Genomic DNA, 15,875 nt, shown 5'->3' with positions numbered 1-15,875 from the left:
GGCCTCCCAAAATGCTGGGATTACAGGCGTGAGCCACCGCACCCGGCCGAAAAGGAACTTTTAGGTGATCTTTATTAGAAGATAACATTAATGGCCGGGCAGGGTGGCTCACGTCTGTAATCCCAGCACTTTGGGAGGCCAAGGCAGGCAGATCACCTGAGGTCAGCAGTTCGAGACCAGCCTGGTCAACCTGGTGAAACCCTGTCTCTACTAAAAATACAAAAATTAGCTGGGCTTGGTGATGGGCACCTATAATCCCAGCTACTCAGGAGGCTCAGGCAGGAGAATCGCTTGAACCCACGAGGCAGAGGTTGCAGTGAGCCGAGATCGCACCATTGCACTCCAGCCTGGGCAACAAGAGTGAAACTCTGTCTCAAAAAGAAAGACAAGAAGATAACATTATTGTCTGCAGAAAATTCTAAGCTACAAACTGGTACTAAAACGAATAAGCAAGTTTACCAAAGCCACAGGGTACAAAGTCAAAAAAAGGTCAATTCTATTTGTGTGCTAACCATCAATTAGAAGTTGAAATGATGAAAACAGTACCACTTACAAAGAGAATTTAAAAACCATGAAATACTAGGGGTAAATTAATCAGAATTTGGATGAGACCTGTACACAGGAAACTATTATATCTTTTTCAGTATATTGAGTGAGACTTAACAAGGCCTAAGTAATCGATTTAATTTTAATTTGATTTTTTAAAATTTTCTCTTTTTTTTTTTTTTTAGAAATTGACAAGCTGCCAGGTGCGGTGGCTCATGCTTGTACTGCCAGCACTTTGGAAGGCCAAGGTGCGAGGATAGCTTGAGCCCAGGAATTTGAGACCAGCCTGGGCAGCATAGCAAGACTCCATCTGATATAGTTTGGGTATTTGTCCCCACCCAGACATATGTTGAAATGGAATCTTCAATGTTGGAGATGGGGCCTGCTGGGAGATGTTTTGGTTACGGGGTGGATTTCTCGTGGCTTGGTGCTGTCCTTGCAATGGTGAGTATTTGTGAGATCTGGTTAAGTGGGTGCCTCCCCTCCCACTCTCTCTTGCTCCCGCTTCTGCCGCGTGAGACCCCTGCTCCCCCTTTGCCTTCCGCCGTGATTGGAAGCTTCCGGATGCCATGCTTCCTTTACAGCCTGCAGAACCATAAGCCAATTAAACATCTTTTTAAAATAAACTACCCTGTCTCAGGTATTTATAGCAACACAAGAACAGCCTAACACACTATCTCTATGAAAAATAAAAATAAAATAGCCACGCATGGCTACACACCAGGACTCCACACTTGTAGTCCCAGCTCCTTGGGAGGCTGAGGTGGGAGAATTGCTTGAACTGGAGAGATGGAGGCTTCAGTGAGCTGCCATAGAGCCACTACGCTCCAGCCTGGGCAACAGAGTGAGACCCTGCCTCAAAAAAATGATGACAAAAATTTAGAAGACGCACAGCACCTCGAACTCTCAGACGTTGCAGATGGGAGTGCAAAATGATGCTTTGGGAACCAGTCTGTCAGTTTCTTATAAAATTAAACACACCGTTACCATACGCTCCAGCAATCCTGCTTACAGGTATTTTCCCAAGAAAAATGAAAACTTACAGCCACACACAACTTGCATGCAAACGTTCATAGCCACTTTATTAGTAACAGCCTAGAAGTGGAAAGAACCCCGTTGTCCTTGGGTGATGACTGGACAGACAGGCTGTGGTGCACCCACACGGGGAACACGACTCAGCCGTGACAGCAGCGGGCTGGGGAGTGTGGCCGAGATGTGGGCAAATCTCAAACACATTAGACCAAGTGAAAGAATCTGGCCTCAGAAAGCCATGTGCTGTATGATTCTATTTCTCTGACATTATAGAAAAGGCAAAACTGTAGCTAGAAGGCAGAAGGGTGGCTGCGGGTCCAGGACGATAGGAATTCTCGCGCATCCTGATGGCTGGGTCGTTTGCCGAACTCATCGAATCACATTCGTACAATCTTACTTCAGTAAAGCTGCACAGCAGCTCTTCTGAGCTCCACCCAGAAGAGCCCATGGTCCACACAGGGAGACACACCTGGGTGCACCGGGTGCCCTGCCGACCACAAGGTCCATGGCAACCCAAGGGGAAGCCCTGCCTGTGGGTGGGTGGGTGGCAGGGGGAGGGCTTCCTGCAGGAGGCGGCTCCAGCTGCTTGAGGATGTAAGTGCAGGCCAGTGGACAAGTAGGTCATTGAGGCCGGGCTCAGTGGGTCATTGAGGCCAGGCCAGGTGGCTCATGCCTGTAATCCCAGCACTGTGGGAGGCTGAGGCAGGTGGATCACCTAAGGTAAGGAGTTCAAGACCAGCCTGGCCAACATGGTGAAACCCCGTCTCTATTAAAAATACAAAAATTGGCCTGGCACGGTGGCTCACGCCTGTAATCCCAGCACTTTGGGAGGCCGAGGGGGGTGAACCACGAGGTCAGGAGATCAAGATCATCCTGGCTAACACAGTGAAACTCCGTCTCTACTGAAAAAACAAAATACAAAAAAAAAAAAAAAAAAAAAAAAATTAACCGGGCGTGGTGGAGTGTGCCTGTAGTCCCAGCTACTGGGGAAGAGAATGGCGTGAACCTGGGAGGCGGAGCTTGCAGTGAGCCAAGATAGCGCCACTGCACTCCAGCCTGGGCGACAGAGTGAGACCCCGTCTCAAAAAAAAAAAAAAAAAAAAAAAAAACAGCCGGGCGTGGTGGCGCGCACCTGCAGTCCCAGCTACGCGGGAGGCTGGGGCAGGGGAATTGCTTGAACCCGGGAGGCAGAGGTTGCAGTGAGTCGAGGTCGCACCACTGCACCCCAGCCTGGGAGACAGAAAAAGAGGCCATCTCAAAAACAAAACAAAACACAACAAAGTGGGTCATCGATCACGCAGGCCTTCCTGGAGGACCCCAGGGGAGAGGAGGATACAGAGGGGGTCACCGGATGTCCCATCTCCATTGCCAGCCTAGAAGTTTCCGGCCGGCGGGGGTGGCCTTTGTTTCCAGGCACTGGCCCTCGGGAGAATGTGTGTCCAGAGGTTGTGAGGCTCTGGGCGTCAGCTGGTGTCTCCCGTCCCCCTCTGGCCTCCGCTGCTGCGGAACTGGAACCACTGACGTCATCAACCTTCTCTCCCTCCCCTCCCCGCCACCCCCGCTCCTGGCGCCCCGGCCCGGCGGCGTGTGTCTCCCCGCGCTGAGGGCTCACGGCGCCATCCCTTCACTCACTCACTCCACGTTGCCCTAATCCCCGCACCGGCACCAGGGATTAAAGATGCTGTCCCAGCCCCTGCCCCAGACTGAGCAGGCGCACGACCAATGACGGGGCGCCCCGCTAAGCAGCATCTCCGAGCTGCGGGACATGCTCGCGGCCACCGGGAGCTGGGCCGAGGGCCCGGGGGGAGAGGGCAGGTGGCACGGGTGGGCAGCCGGCCTGCAGTCGCGCGCATTCCCGGGGCCTCCCAGCGAGCCTCACACCCCCTCCTGGACCCGCCCCCTTCACCTGCCTGAGAGCTGGGCTTCCTGCGCCTGCCCCATCCCTGATCTGTCCCGTCTCGCTCACCAAGGTAGCTGTGTGGAGGAGGAAGAGCAGCCGCTTTCTTGGTTGCCAGACCATTCACGGACATCAGGGGACACCTCTGGCCCAGCCGTCGGAGCAGCCACCTCCTTCCCCACTGGCAGGGCCTCCCTGGCTGGCCCAGGCTGCCCATGACTCGGTCCTGCAAATAGATCCCCCACTACCCTGGGTGGCCTTAGAGAGGCCACCCTGCCCACGGCCACACCTGCCTCTGTCCTCTCTGCTCACACCCCGCACCCACCTGTCCCTGGACAGGGGTCAGAGAGCTGGGTCAGGGCGGCTCAGGTTGGGGTCGCTGTTGCTGCTGACCCCATCCCACTCCCTCCCTGCCTTCATCATCGCCTCTGGTCCTCCCGCTGCTCTCTCATCAGTCCCTTCCCAGAGGCTTACCCCATGCCCCGCCAGCCTGGCACCCACCAGCTCCGTGCCCGACAGCTATCGGCCTCTTACCTTGACAATCGGTTGCTCTTGGCCAGCCCGTCCTGCTGCAGAAAGGAACAGGGTGCAGTTCTAGAGAGGATGGCCACAGTCTAATTCCCCCTCTGTTGTACATAGGTGGCCAGAGACCCCCATAGGGACAGGCAGGAGGTCAGTGTGCAGGCGGGAGCAGGTGCCGGGATCTCCCACCCAGGCCCCTCTGGGTGTCCCCACCACCAGGTGCTCCCAGCCACACTGGTGGAAAGCAGCGCCTGTCACAGTGGGGACATTAGCTGTTGAACCGCCTGTCTCTATCTGAGCTCCTGTCCCTGTCCCAGCCTGGGGGCTTCCTGCTGCACCCAATGGAGGTGTCCAGGAAGCCTGGAGGGGCACACTGAGGCCTCTGATGCTCAGAAGCCCAGCACAGATCCAGCATCTGCCCAGCATGTGTGCTCAGACCCCCACGATGGCCCCCACTGAGGGACAAGGAGGGAAGTCTGGGAAGGGCAGTGCCCAGGTGACCCCTGTTGGGGGTGGCAGGGGGGTCAGCTCCACACTGCACACATTGTTCTGGAAGCTCTGCAGGTCACCAGCACACAGAGGTAAGCGTTGCCCACGTAGGAGCCAGACACCCAAGGAGGGCTTGCGGAGTGAGAAGACAGGCCAGCGGGTGGGGAGGGGTACACGGAGGGATGGTGCAGTAAGGGAAGGCCCCGGGAGAGAAGGAGCAGAGCAGCGGGAGGAAAGCAGGGGAGAGAGTGTCATGGAAGCAAGGTACAGCTCCCACGGTGGGGAAGAGGATTCTGAGGGTCAGAGTGGTGACCTGACTCACCCAAAGCCGGCCTTTGATGCAGAAGCCCCTGCTCCTCCTCCTGTTGAGAGAAACCAGGAATGGGGAGGGAGAGGTGGCAGGATGAGCTGATAGCCAAAATTTAGACAGGAGGGTGGGACCCATGTGTCTGAAAAGACGGTTGAGAAAGTGATGCTATGTGCCTCTAAATTGACAAATACATGTATGGGTATTGAAGAAATTTTGAAAAATGTAGCCAAATGAAGAGGCAACAAAAATCACCTCTGGTCCCACCACCCAGAGCAAACCACTAGTTCACCTCTAGCTCTGTGTCTGCCAGCTGTCTTCTGCTAAATGTGATGTCTGTAACATCTTCCTTTCCATTAAAAATGTTTAACAGCTTTATTATAAATTATATAATAAATATATATAATTATAAATTATAAAATATAATTCACGTATCATACAATTCACCAATTCACACTGCACAATTCAATGATGTGTATTTTTTAGTGTATTCACAGAACTATGTAGTCATCACCACAATCAATTTTGCAATATGTTCCCCTCAAAAAACCCACTCCATTGAACACACTCCCCACTCCCTGCCCCTGCAATTTCAGGCAACCACAGATCTACTTCCTTCTACTTCCTTTCTTTCTTTCTTTTTTTTTTTTTTGAGATGGAGTCGCCCTCTGTCACCCAGGCTGTAGTACAGTGGTGTGATCTGTAACCTCTGCCTCCTAGGTTCATGCGATTCTCCTGCCTCAGCCTCCTGAGTAGCTGGGATTACAGGTGCCTGCCATCACGCCCAGCTAATTTTTTTGTATTTTCAGTAGAGACGGGGTTTCACCATGTTAGCCAGGATGGTCTTGATCTCCTGCCCTCGTGGTCCGCCTGCCTCGGCCTCCCAAAGTGCTGAGATTACAGGCGTGCACCACCACCACACCCGGCTAATTTTTGCATTTTTAGTAGAGACCAGGTGTTGCAACGTTGGCCAGGCTGGTCTTGAACGCCTGACCTCAGGTGATCCACCCGCCTCAGCCTCCCAAAGTACTGGGATTACAGGCATGAGCCACCATGCCCAGACCATTCACCAATTTAAATTGCACAATTTAAATTGCACCAATTTAAATTCAGTGATTTGTGTTTTTTAGTGTATTCACAGAACCGTGCAGCCATCACTGCAATCAATTTTGGAACATTTTCATCATCCCCCCAGAAACCCCACATCCATTAAACACACTCCCCACTCCCGGCCCCTGCGATTGCAGGCAACCACAGATCTACTTCCTCACTCAGTGGATTTGCCTGTTCTGGACATTTTACGCGGACAGGATCACACAATATGTAGCCTTTTGTGTCTGGCTTCTTTCCCTAAGCACAATGTCTGAGGCCCATCCACATTGTGGAATGTGTTGGAATTTCCTTCCTTCTGTGGCTGAATAATGTTCCGTCACACGGACACTGTAGACCATGCCTTACTTATCCACGTAACTGTAGACCATGCCTTACTTATCCACGTAACTGTAGACCATGCCTTACTTATCCACGTAACTGTAGACCATGCCTTACTTATCCACATAACTGTAGACCATGCCCATTGCATATAAATTTTAGACTCAGCTTGTCAATTTCTGTAAAAAAGGCAGCTGAGATTTTAACAGCAATTGCATTGAAGGTGTAGATCAATTTGGGGAGTATTGTCATCTTAACAATAGTAAGACTTCCAATCCATGAACGTGGGATATCTTACCATTTATTTAGGTCTTCTTTAATTTCTTTCAATAGTGTTTTGTAGTTTTTAGAGAACAAGCTTTGCACTTCTTTTATTAAACTTATTTTTAAGTATTTTATTCCTTTTGATGCTATTGTAAATGGAATTGTTTTCTTAATTTCCTTTTCAGATTGCTCATGGCTAGCACATAGAAATAGAATTGATTTTTGCATATTGATCTGCACCCTGCAATGTTGCTGAACTTGTTTATTAGAACTTGTTCTAATAGCTTTTCAGTGGATTCGTTAGGATTTTCTATATACCAGTTCATGTCACCTACAAATAGAGATCGTTTTACTTCTTCCTTTCCAATATGGATGCGTTTCGTTTCTTTTCCTTGACTGATTACCCTGTCTAGAATCTCCAGTACAATGTCAAATAGGAGTGGTGAAAGCAAACATCCTTTTCTTTTCTTGATCTTAGGGGAGAAGCAGCAGTCCTTCATCATTAAGAATAACGTTAGCTGGCTGGGCGCGGTGGCTCATGCCTGTAATCCCAGCACTTTGGGAGGCCAAGGCGGGCGGATCACGAGGTCAGGAGTTCGAGATCATCCTGGCTAACACAGTGAAACCCCATCTCTACTAAAAATACAAAAAATTAGCCAGGCGTGGTGGCGGGTGCCTGTAGTCCCAGCTACTCGGGAGGCTGAGGCAGGAGAATGGCATGAACCTAGGAGGTGGAGCTTGCAGTGAGCCGAGATTGCACCACTGCACTCCAGCCTGGGTGACAGAGCAAGACTCTGTCTCAATAAAAAAAAAAAAAAAGAATGACGTTAGCTGTGGCTTTTTAAAAAAAATGCTCTTTATCAGCTGGGCACGGTGGCTCACACCTATAATCTCAGCACTTTGGGAGTCTGAAGCAGGTAGATCAGGAGGTCAGGAGTTCCAGATCAGCCTGGTCAACATGGTGAAAGCCCGTCTCTACTAAAAATACAAAAAATTAGCCAGGCACAGTGGCAGGCACCTGTAATCCCAGCTACTTGGGAGGCTGAGGCAGGAGAATCAGTTGAACTCAGAGGGCAGAAGTTGCAGTGAGCTAGGATCACGCCACTGCACTCCAGCCTTGGGGACAGAGTAGGACTCCGTCTCAGGGAAAAAAAAAAAAAAAATGCTGTTTATCAGGTGAGAGACATTCACTTCTATTCCTAGTTTGTTGATTTTTTTATGACGAAAGCATGTTGGATGTTGTCAAATGTTTTTACTGCATCAGTTAAGATGATCATGTGGCTTTGTTTTTTTATCCTGTTGATATGGTGTATCTCATTAATTGATTTTTGAATTTAAACCAGCCTTGCACTCCTGGGATAGACTCCAGAAATTGGTCATGATATATAATCCTTTTCTGTGTTGGTATATTCAGTTTGCTAATATTTTGTGGAAGGATTTTTGTGTGTATATTCAGAAAGGATATTGATCTATAGCTGCACAGCTGCCTTTTCTTTTCTTATTCTTTTCCTTTTTTTTTTTTTTGAAACAGTCTCACTCTTTGCCCAGGCTGGAGGGTTGGAGGGCAGTGCGTGATCTCAGCTCACTGCAACCTCCCCCACCTGGGTTCAAGCAGTTCTCCTGCCTCAGCCTCCCTAGTAGCTGGGATTACAGGCATGCACAACCACGTCTAGCTAATTTTTGTATTTTTAGTAGAGATGGGGTTTCACCATGTTGGCCAGGCTGGTCTCGAACTCTGGACCTCAAGTGATCTGCCTGCCTCGGCCTCCCGAAGTGCTGGGATTACAGGCGTGAGCTGCCGCGCCGGGCCTATAACTGTCTTTTCTTGAGATGTCGTTGTCTGGTTTGGGTGTCAGGATGGTTCTGCCCTCATGGAATGAATCAGGATGTGTTCCCTCCTCTTTTATTTCCTGGAAGAGTTTGTGAAGGACTGGTATTAATTCTTCCTTACGTGTTTGGTAGAATTCACCAGTGAAGCCATCTGGTCCAGAGTTTGTTCTTATGGGAAATTTTTAAATTATTCCTTTAATCTTGTTTATTCAGTGTTTCTATTTCTTCTTAAGTCCGTTTTGGTAGATTGTGTCTTTCTAGGAATTTGTCTATTTCAACTAACTTACCTGATTTATCCAGTTAAGTGATCTAATTTGTTCCACTAAATAATCTAATTTGTTGGTATAACGTGTATATTCATATTGATGAGTTCTCTGTGGTCTTTGACTTTTACCCTTGGCCCCTTATGAGGTAAACATAGGCTCCGAGGGACCCTCTAAGAACATAAGGCAGAGTCCATCCCCCATCTGCTTGCAACTCTTCCATGAGCCCTTCTCACTCAAGGTCAAAGCCAAGATGCCCCCCATCTCTCTGACCTCGTCTCCCACTCACCTGCCGTGCGCTGCTCCAGCTGGCTGGCTCCTCCTCACGGTGCTGTGCGGTGGGCACACGCTTGCCTCCGGCCACCGCCCTGGACTTGGCCCAGAGGGCCTTCCCTTCACATGCACTTGACTAACTCCCTCAGAGCCTGCCAGTTTTTCACCAAACGCCAGTGCATTCATCTGCTATGGCTGCCAAGACAAAGCACCCAGGACAGGGCGGCTTGGACAACAGACACTAATTGTCCCACAGTCCTCGAGGCTGGAGCCGGAGATCAAGGTGTCAGGGCTGGTTCTTCCCAAGGCCTCTCTCCTCAGCTTGCAGACACTGCCTTCTCCCTGTGTCCTCACGTGGTCATCCTTCTGTGTGTGTCTGTGTCCTCATCTACTCCTCTTATAACACACCAGTTCTATTGGATTAGGGCCCACCCCAGGGACCTCATTTTAAATCAATTACCTTTTTAAAGACCCTCTCCTCAGGTACAGACACGTTCTGAGGCCCTGGGGGCTAGGACTTTGACCTCTGAATTTTGGGGGGACGCAGTTGACGCCATAATGGTCAGCATGGCGACTGTCACCCAGGCTGGAGTGCAGTGGTGCAATCTCAGGTCACTGCAGCCTCCCGGGCTCATGCAACCCTCCTACCCCAGCCTCCCGAGTAGCTGAGGCTATAGGCATGTACCACCACTCCCGGCTATTTTTGTATTTCTTGTAGAGATGGGGTTTCACCATGTTGTCCAGGCTGGTCTTGAACTCCCGAGCTCAAGAAATCCTCCCTCCTTGGCCTCTCAAAGTGCTGGGATTACAGGCATGAGCCACCGTGCCGGGCCGAGTTGCACTGATTTTAAGGCCATGGGCTCACGCCCGTTCCTTCCTCCGTCAGCTGTGGATGTGAACCAGCCGCCCTGGTGTGCCCTCATGGGCCGAGCTCTGACGCTTGTTGCCTTGCGTGTTTTCATTCACTGCTGAGGCTCCACATTTTTTCCATGTATTTAGTAGCCATTTGCCTTTTTCTTTTGTGAGTTGTTCATGCCCTTTCCGGGTTTTAATACTGATTTATAAAGCCCTATGTAAACGGAAGATATTAGCATTCTCTGTGGCGTGCATGTAGCAATGTTTCTTTCCCAGCTCATTTGGCTTTCGGTTTCATTGTGGTATTTCGGGGGCTGGGGACATTTTCTCATCTGTGTTTATTTTATTTTATTTTTTATTTTTTTGAGATAGAGTCTCACTCTGTCACCCAGGCTGGAATACAGTGGCAAGATCTCAGCTCTCTGCAACCTCTGCCTCCTGGATTCAAGTGATTCTCCTGCTTCAGCCTCCCAAGTAGCTGGGATTACAGGGATCTGCCACCATGCCTGGCTAATTTTTGTGGTTTTAGTAGAGATGGGGTTTCGTCATGTTGGCCAGGATGGTCTCGAACTCCTGACCTCAGGTGACCCACCAACCTCAGGCGACCCACTGACCTCAGGCGATCTGCCCGCTACGGCCTCCCACAGTGCTGGGATTCCAGGCATGAGCCACTGCGCTTGGCCTTCCGTCTGTGTTGTCGGAGCTCATGGCCTCCGTCTCAGCAGGGGCCTCGGGCTGTCGCTCCAGGTCAGGGCTCTCCTCGCTGTTGAGCTCGCATCTAGGGCTGGACCCCAAGTGGTTCTGTTCGGGTCCCGGCTGTGGCTCCGTGGACCGTCTGCCTACATGCAGCCCGCCAGATCCTCCTGATGATTTGACAGAGGAGCCCAGAGGTGCCCCAGGCTGCTGCTTGTGTAACCTGAGGTCACATAAGCTGGGGTGCTACGAAGGTGCTGCACGGGCCCTGAGAGGCGAGGAGGAAGGGGTGTGGGAGGAGAGGCTTGGGGGGATAGGAGGTGCACGGTGGACGGATGCCAAGAACCCAGCAGACCCCGGAGGCTCCTCGGGCCGGGCCCTGCCTCATAGGCGCCGGTCCCATATCCCCAAGGACACGATCCTGTCTGCCGGGCTCATCAGATGGGTCACTGGCCACCCACAGAACATTGACCACACTGTTGAGGGGACCGGAGCTGATCCCAGAGCTGTGTCTGGCAGCCTTACTCTCTGCTATGAAAATGACAGCCTTTGTGAGGGCCAAGTGCTGCCCACCTGCGTCACCCCCTCAACACCCCCAGCTCACCCTGGGGCACCCCGAGTTAAAACTCCACTCTCTTCCCCGCTGGGCTGGCCGCTACCCCATCCCCTGGACTCAGGGTGCGGGAAGGAGATGTGAGGGGGTGGGAGGGGCTGGGAGCAGGTACTGAGATGCATAGCACCCCATGGCCAGTCCCCGCTGCCCACCCTTGCTGGGTCATGCTGAGGCAGCTCCCAGAACCTCTGTCTGCTGGGGTTGGAGGGCCCAGCCTCTGTAGCCCAAGGGTGACAGTTCCTGCCCACTCTTTGGGCAGCTGGAGAAGCGCTGAGGAGGGAAACAGGGGTGCAAGGGGGGCTCGGAGTCTGTGTCTGCCTCTCATTAGCACGGGCTGTGCTGGAGAAAGATGGGGGCCTTGTTCCTGGGTGACTCTGAGGCCAAAGGGCCCAAGTCCCAGGGGCAGGACCCAGCCGCAGGATGCAGAAAGACCTTCCAGGGACTCAGAAGTGGGCACACTGCCCTGGGGCCCCAGGAGGCTCAGCCCAGTCTGGGTGGGGCTTCCGTACAGGGGTGGGAGGGAGTGGAGGGGTCAGATGGCTGGGAGCGTAGGAACCTTCAGACCCGGCCTCGGATGAAAGCCCACGGCCCTGCTTGCTGCCCGTGACCTAGCAGAAAAGGCGTGAGCCCCTGCAGGTCCCCTCCTCGCTAGGTATCCGTCAGCCATGAGCAAAGAGGAGGTGGGGGTATAGAAAGCCTGAGAGCAGGCTGCGGGGGCGGGGGGAGGGCTACGCAACACAGCATGTATTCGCCCATTCTCGCACCACTATAAAGAATCACCTGAGACTGGGTACTTGATACAGAAAGGAGGCTGAATTGGCTCACGGTTCCTCAGGCTGCAGGGGAAGCCTGATGCTGGCGTCTGCTTGGCTTCTGGGAGGCCTCAGGAGACTTTCAATCGTGGCGGAAGGCAAGGGGAAGCAGGCTGGTCTAACCTGACAGGAACAGCAAAAGAGTGAGCGGGAGCTGCTGCATCCTTAAACACCCAGAGCTAGAGAGAACTCAGGCCTGGTCAGGAGGACAGCACCCAGGGACAGCGCTAAACCCTTCGGGAGGAATCGTCCCCCACCAGGCCCCACCCCCAACCCTGGGGATTACAATTCCACCTGAGATTTGGGCGGGGACACAGAGCCAAACCATATCCGTGCAAACGTACTGAATGCTCCCAAACTGTATATGCTTAGAATGTGTCAGGTGGTGCCTTTTATGTGTATTTCAGAACAAGTTTTAAAATGCTTAAACAAGCTGGGAAAAGCACGGGGGTCACATTCTTAAAAGTGGGGTTTTTCCCACTTTCCCCTCCATGGACTTCTGGGGGCTACACCAGGCTGTCTCTGGCTGGTGCTGGGTGCAGGGTCGGGGGCGGGGGCAGGAAGGAGGGCGTCATCTCTGAGGGGCTCCCAGGTGCAGGCTGGATACTTTTGGAGCGTGAATCCCATTCCTCAAGAGGAACAGGCCGAGTCCACACAACCAACATCGTGGTGGTTAACCGGAGCGGAGTGAGGTGGGACAATGGGCCCCACCCACAAAGGAGGAAAGAGGAGAGGCCACGCCTGACATCGCGCTTACTAACAAAGCACGGCATGCCGAGGCCGCAGGAGCCCAGGAGGCCACTCTCCTCCCTCATGTCCCTTCCTGAGATAGCCACGAAGAAGTGATGTAGAAAGAAACTGTGTCCAAAGCAATTGAGCAGAAAATGCACCGTGAGGAGCCTCCCCCTCTGACCGATAACAGGAATATCAAGACGTAATGATGTTTATAGTCTGGCGAATTGTGGCTTAACATTCCATGAATTTTTAGCATGACTGTCTTTGTATTTACTTGTTTAATGAAATACGGCTCTCGAGACCATGGCGAGGTCCCTGCTGGGGAACGGCCACCACGGCTGTAGGGGTGCCCCAGCCCTGCCTTCCCGTCTGCCTGCACCTTGCCTGTAATAAGACCATTTATTTATGATTTCAATTTGTTTTTTATCATTACTATTATTTGTTTTTCAGATTTAGGAGAAGTATATCAGACATTCTCTCACCCCCAGAACAGCCCCACTGCACAGGAACAGAGCTTTCCTCGGATGCAAAGAGAAAGATAGCTCATAATTACATTGAATGTTAATAATTAAAGTTAATACGGCTCGATGCGTTGAGCCGCCCGTATTTCTTGAAATGTGCCTGTCCATTGCTAGGCAACCCTGCATGACAATTCCTCATGCCTAAAAGGCTGGTAGCTTTCCAGCTTTGTAAAGTTAGTGTTTTCCGTGAAATCTGCGTTTAATACGAGATTTTCTCTTGGTTCTCCAGACCCCCCTCAATATCAGCACCGGTCGCCTGATCTTTTACTGAGACAGCCTCTGTCACCCAGGCTGCAGTGCCGTGGTGTGATCTTAGCTCACTGCAGCCTCGACTTCCTGGGCCCAAGCCATCCTCCCACCTCAGCCTCCCAAGCAGCTGGGATCACAGGTGCATGCCACCACACCCTGCTAATTATTATTATTATTATTTTTATTTTTTTTGTAGAGATGAGGTCTCCCTATGTTGCCCAGGCTGGTCTCGACCTCCTGGGCTCAAATGAGCCTCTCTCCTCAGCCACTGAAAGTGCTGGGACCTCAGGCGTGAGTCACCACGCCCAGCTCCATCACTTGACCTTGACCTGTCTCTGGTGTGAGGCCATCTGTGGCTGGGGGCGTGGCCATCTGGCATACGTTGCGCTGGCTCCCTGGAGAAACCCTTGTCCTGTCCACCATCCCGAAGAGCCGTGGCTCTTGGGTCTCCAGCTCCTTCTGTGAATGAGCCTCACAAAAGGTCCCTGCCTCCCTTCAGGGGAACGGGGTCTGTGACTGCCACCCCCACTCCGAAGGCAGCTCTCCAGCAGCCCTGATGCCGGGCACTTTTGGACAGAGACTCCCTGTAGCCAGACCCCCATGGGGGAGCCTGGGATTAGGGTGAGCTCAGGTATGGGGGAGCCTGATATTAGGGTGAGCTCAGGTGTGGGGGAGCCTGGGATTAGGGTGAGCTCAGGTGTGGGGGAGCCTGGGATTAGGGTGAGCTCAGGTGTGGGGGAGCCTGGGATTAGGGTGAGCTCAGGTGTGGGGGAGCCTGGGATTAGGGTGAGCTCAGGTGTGGGGGAGCCTGGGATTAGGGTGAGCTCAGGTGTGGGGGAGCCTGGGATTAGGGTGAGCTCAGGTGTGGGGGAGCCTGGGATTAGGGTGAGCTCAGGTGTGGGGGAGCCTGGGATTAGGGTGAGCTCAGGTGTGGGGGAGCCTGGGATTAGGGTGAGCTCAGGTGTGGGGGAGCCTGGGATTAGGGTGAGCTCAGGTGTGGGGGAGCCTGGGATTAGGGTGAGCTCAGGTGTGGGGGAGCCTGGGATTAGGGTGAGCTCAGGTGTGGGGGAGCCTGGGATTAGGGTGAGCTCAGGTGTGGGGGAGCCTGGGATTAGGGTGGGCTCAGGGTAGGATTAGTCATCTTTTCTGGTCACCCGAAGGTGAAGCCTCCCACAGTTGGGTGCAGTTGCTGGGTCCCCGTGTAAAATCCTGGAGGCCCCTTTGCTGAGGGAGGCCATGGCTGGGCCTCAGTGCAGTGGCTGGGACAGGGCGGCGGCAGTCACTGAGGGGCTGATCTCAGAGGGCCCCGTTCCCACAGGGAAGGGAGGAAGGCCCACCCTGGCACAGCAGCTGCAAGTGCAGTGGCACTAGGGAAGACTCCCTCCATGGGCCCGTTGGCCCTCAAAGGGTTGAATCCTTCATCCTTCCCCGACGCTCCCCGGCCCGGAGCCTGTCCTCCTTCTCTGTTCCTCAGCCGGCGTCATCCCAACGTGGAGCCACAGCAGGGCGGGTGCAGAGCCTGATGGGCCAGCCCAACCCGAGGGAGGCCAAGGGCACTGCAGGCCGCCAAGGTCGGCCACTCCCTCCGTCTCTCCCGCACCTGCCGCACCTCTGCTCTCGGGACTCCTGTGGTCCCTGAGGCTCCCTTGACCCCTGTACACAGAGCTCCCTGCTCTGTGTCCCGTGGCCTCCCCTCAGGCTCGGGGCCCCCAGCTACCCCCACCATCCCTTCCCCTTGCTCCCTCCTGGGCTCCTCCATGATCCTCCCACCCAGCCCCCTCCCGCGGGTGTTCTGGGGTCTGTGGTCCGCAGCCCCCCTCCCCTCTCCCCTCTCCCCTCTCCTGCACGAGGTCCCCATCCATGCGCTCTTGGTGAAGATCCCAGCCCCACCTGGATCCTCCCAGTGAGCCCAGGGGTCCCGGCCCCTGCTGAGGGGAACAGCCCCCGTCACTGGCTCCTTGGCATCAGCGTTGGCCTTTTATGTCTCCCTGCTCTTGACCCTCTAATACGGAAACCACAGCTGGGGTTAGAGGGGACAGGGGACAAATGCTCAGGCTGGGGAGCAGGGGCCCCCCGGGAGGACGGCCAGAGCCAGGCTGGCCCCAACTATGCAGGCGAAAGCACACGGAGGGCGGATGTCACCAATGCCGTCCTGCATCAGCTACATCGTGTCCCCCAGATTCATGCGTCAAAGTCCTGAGCCCCAGGACCTCCAAGTGGTTGCATTTGGAAGTAGGGCCTTTCAAAGGGGAATTTTGTTAAAATGAGGCCTTTGGGGCAGGCCCTGTTCTAGTCTTCTCCCCGTGAGAAGAGGAGACTTGAACACTTCCCCCCCGCCGGCCCCCTGGGGAGCCTGTGCACAGATGGGCAGCCCCGTGAGGAGGCGGGGAGAGGTGGTGTCTGCAGGTCTACGAGAGAGGCCCTGGGAGAGCCCTGTGGTACCGTGGTCTCCACTTTCCTGACTGTCTGAGCAGGCGAGAGCACCCTCAGCACCTTCCCGCCGCTGCCCAGCCCTGGGTGTGCTGCTGTCTAGTGAGGGCAAG

At 53.5% G+C, this 15,875-nt stretch overlaps 1 long non-coding RNA gene across 1 annotated transcript; it reads right to left on the bottom strand.

The window, feature by feature from the left end:
• Positions 1 to 2,714: 2,714 nt before the first annotated feature.
• Positions 2,715 to 11,944, bottom strand: LOC129007222 (uncharacterized). Its single transcript, XR_008492265.1, has 3 exons — positions 11,796 to 11,944; positions 4,809 to 4,935; positions 2,715 to 4,044 (listed from the first exon to the last, which is right to left on the bottom strand). It is a non-coding gene; the product is annotated as an uncharacterized LOC129007222 (long non-coding RNA).
• Positions 11,945 to 15,875: the final 3,931 nt, after the last annotated feature.

This window comes from Pongo pygmaeus, chromosome 9, assembly GCF_028885625.2.
Source record: "Pongo pygmaeus isolate AG05252 chromosome 9, NHGRI_mPonPyg2-v2.0_pri, whole genome shotgun sequence".
In the NCBI taxonomy this organism is placed as follows: domain Eukaryota; kingdom Metazoa; phylum Chordata; class Mammalia; order Primates; family Hominidae; genus Pongo; species Pongo pygmaeus.
The sequence above is the reverse complement of the archived record's forward strand: the minus strand, read 5'-3'. Positions and strand labels throughout refer to the sequence as shown.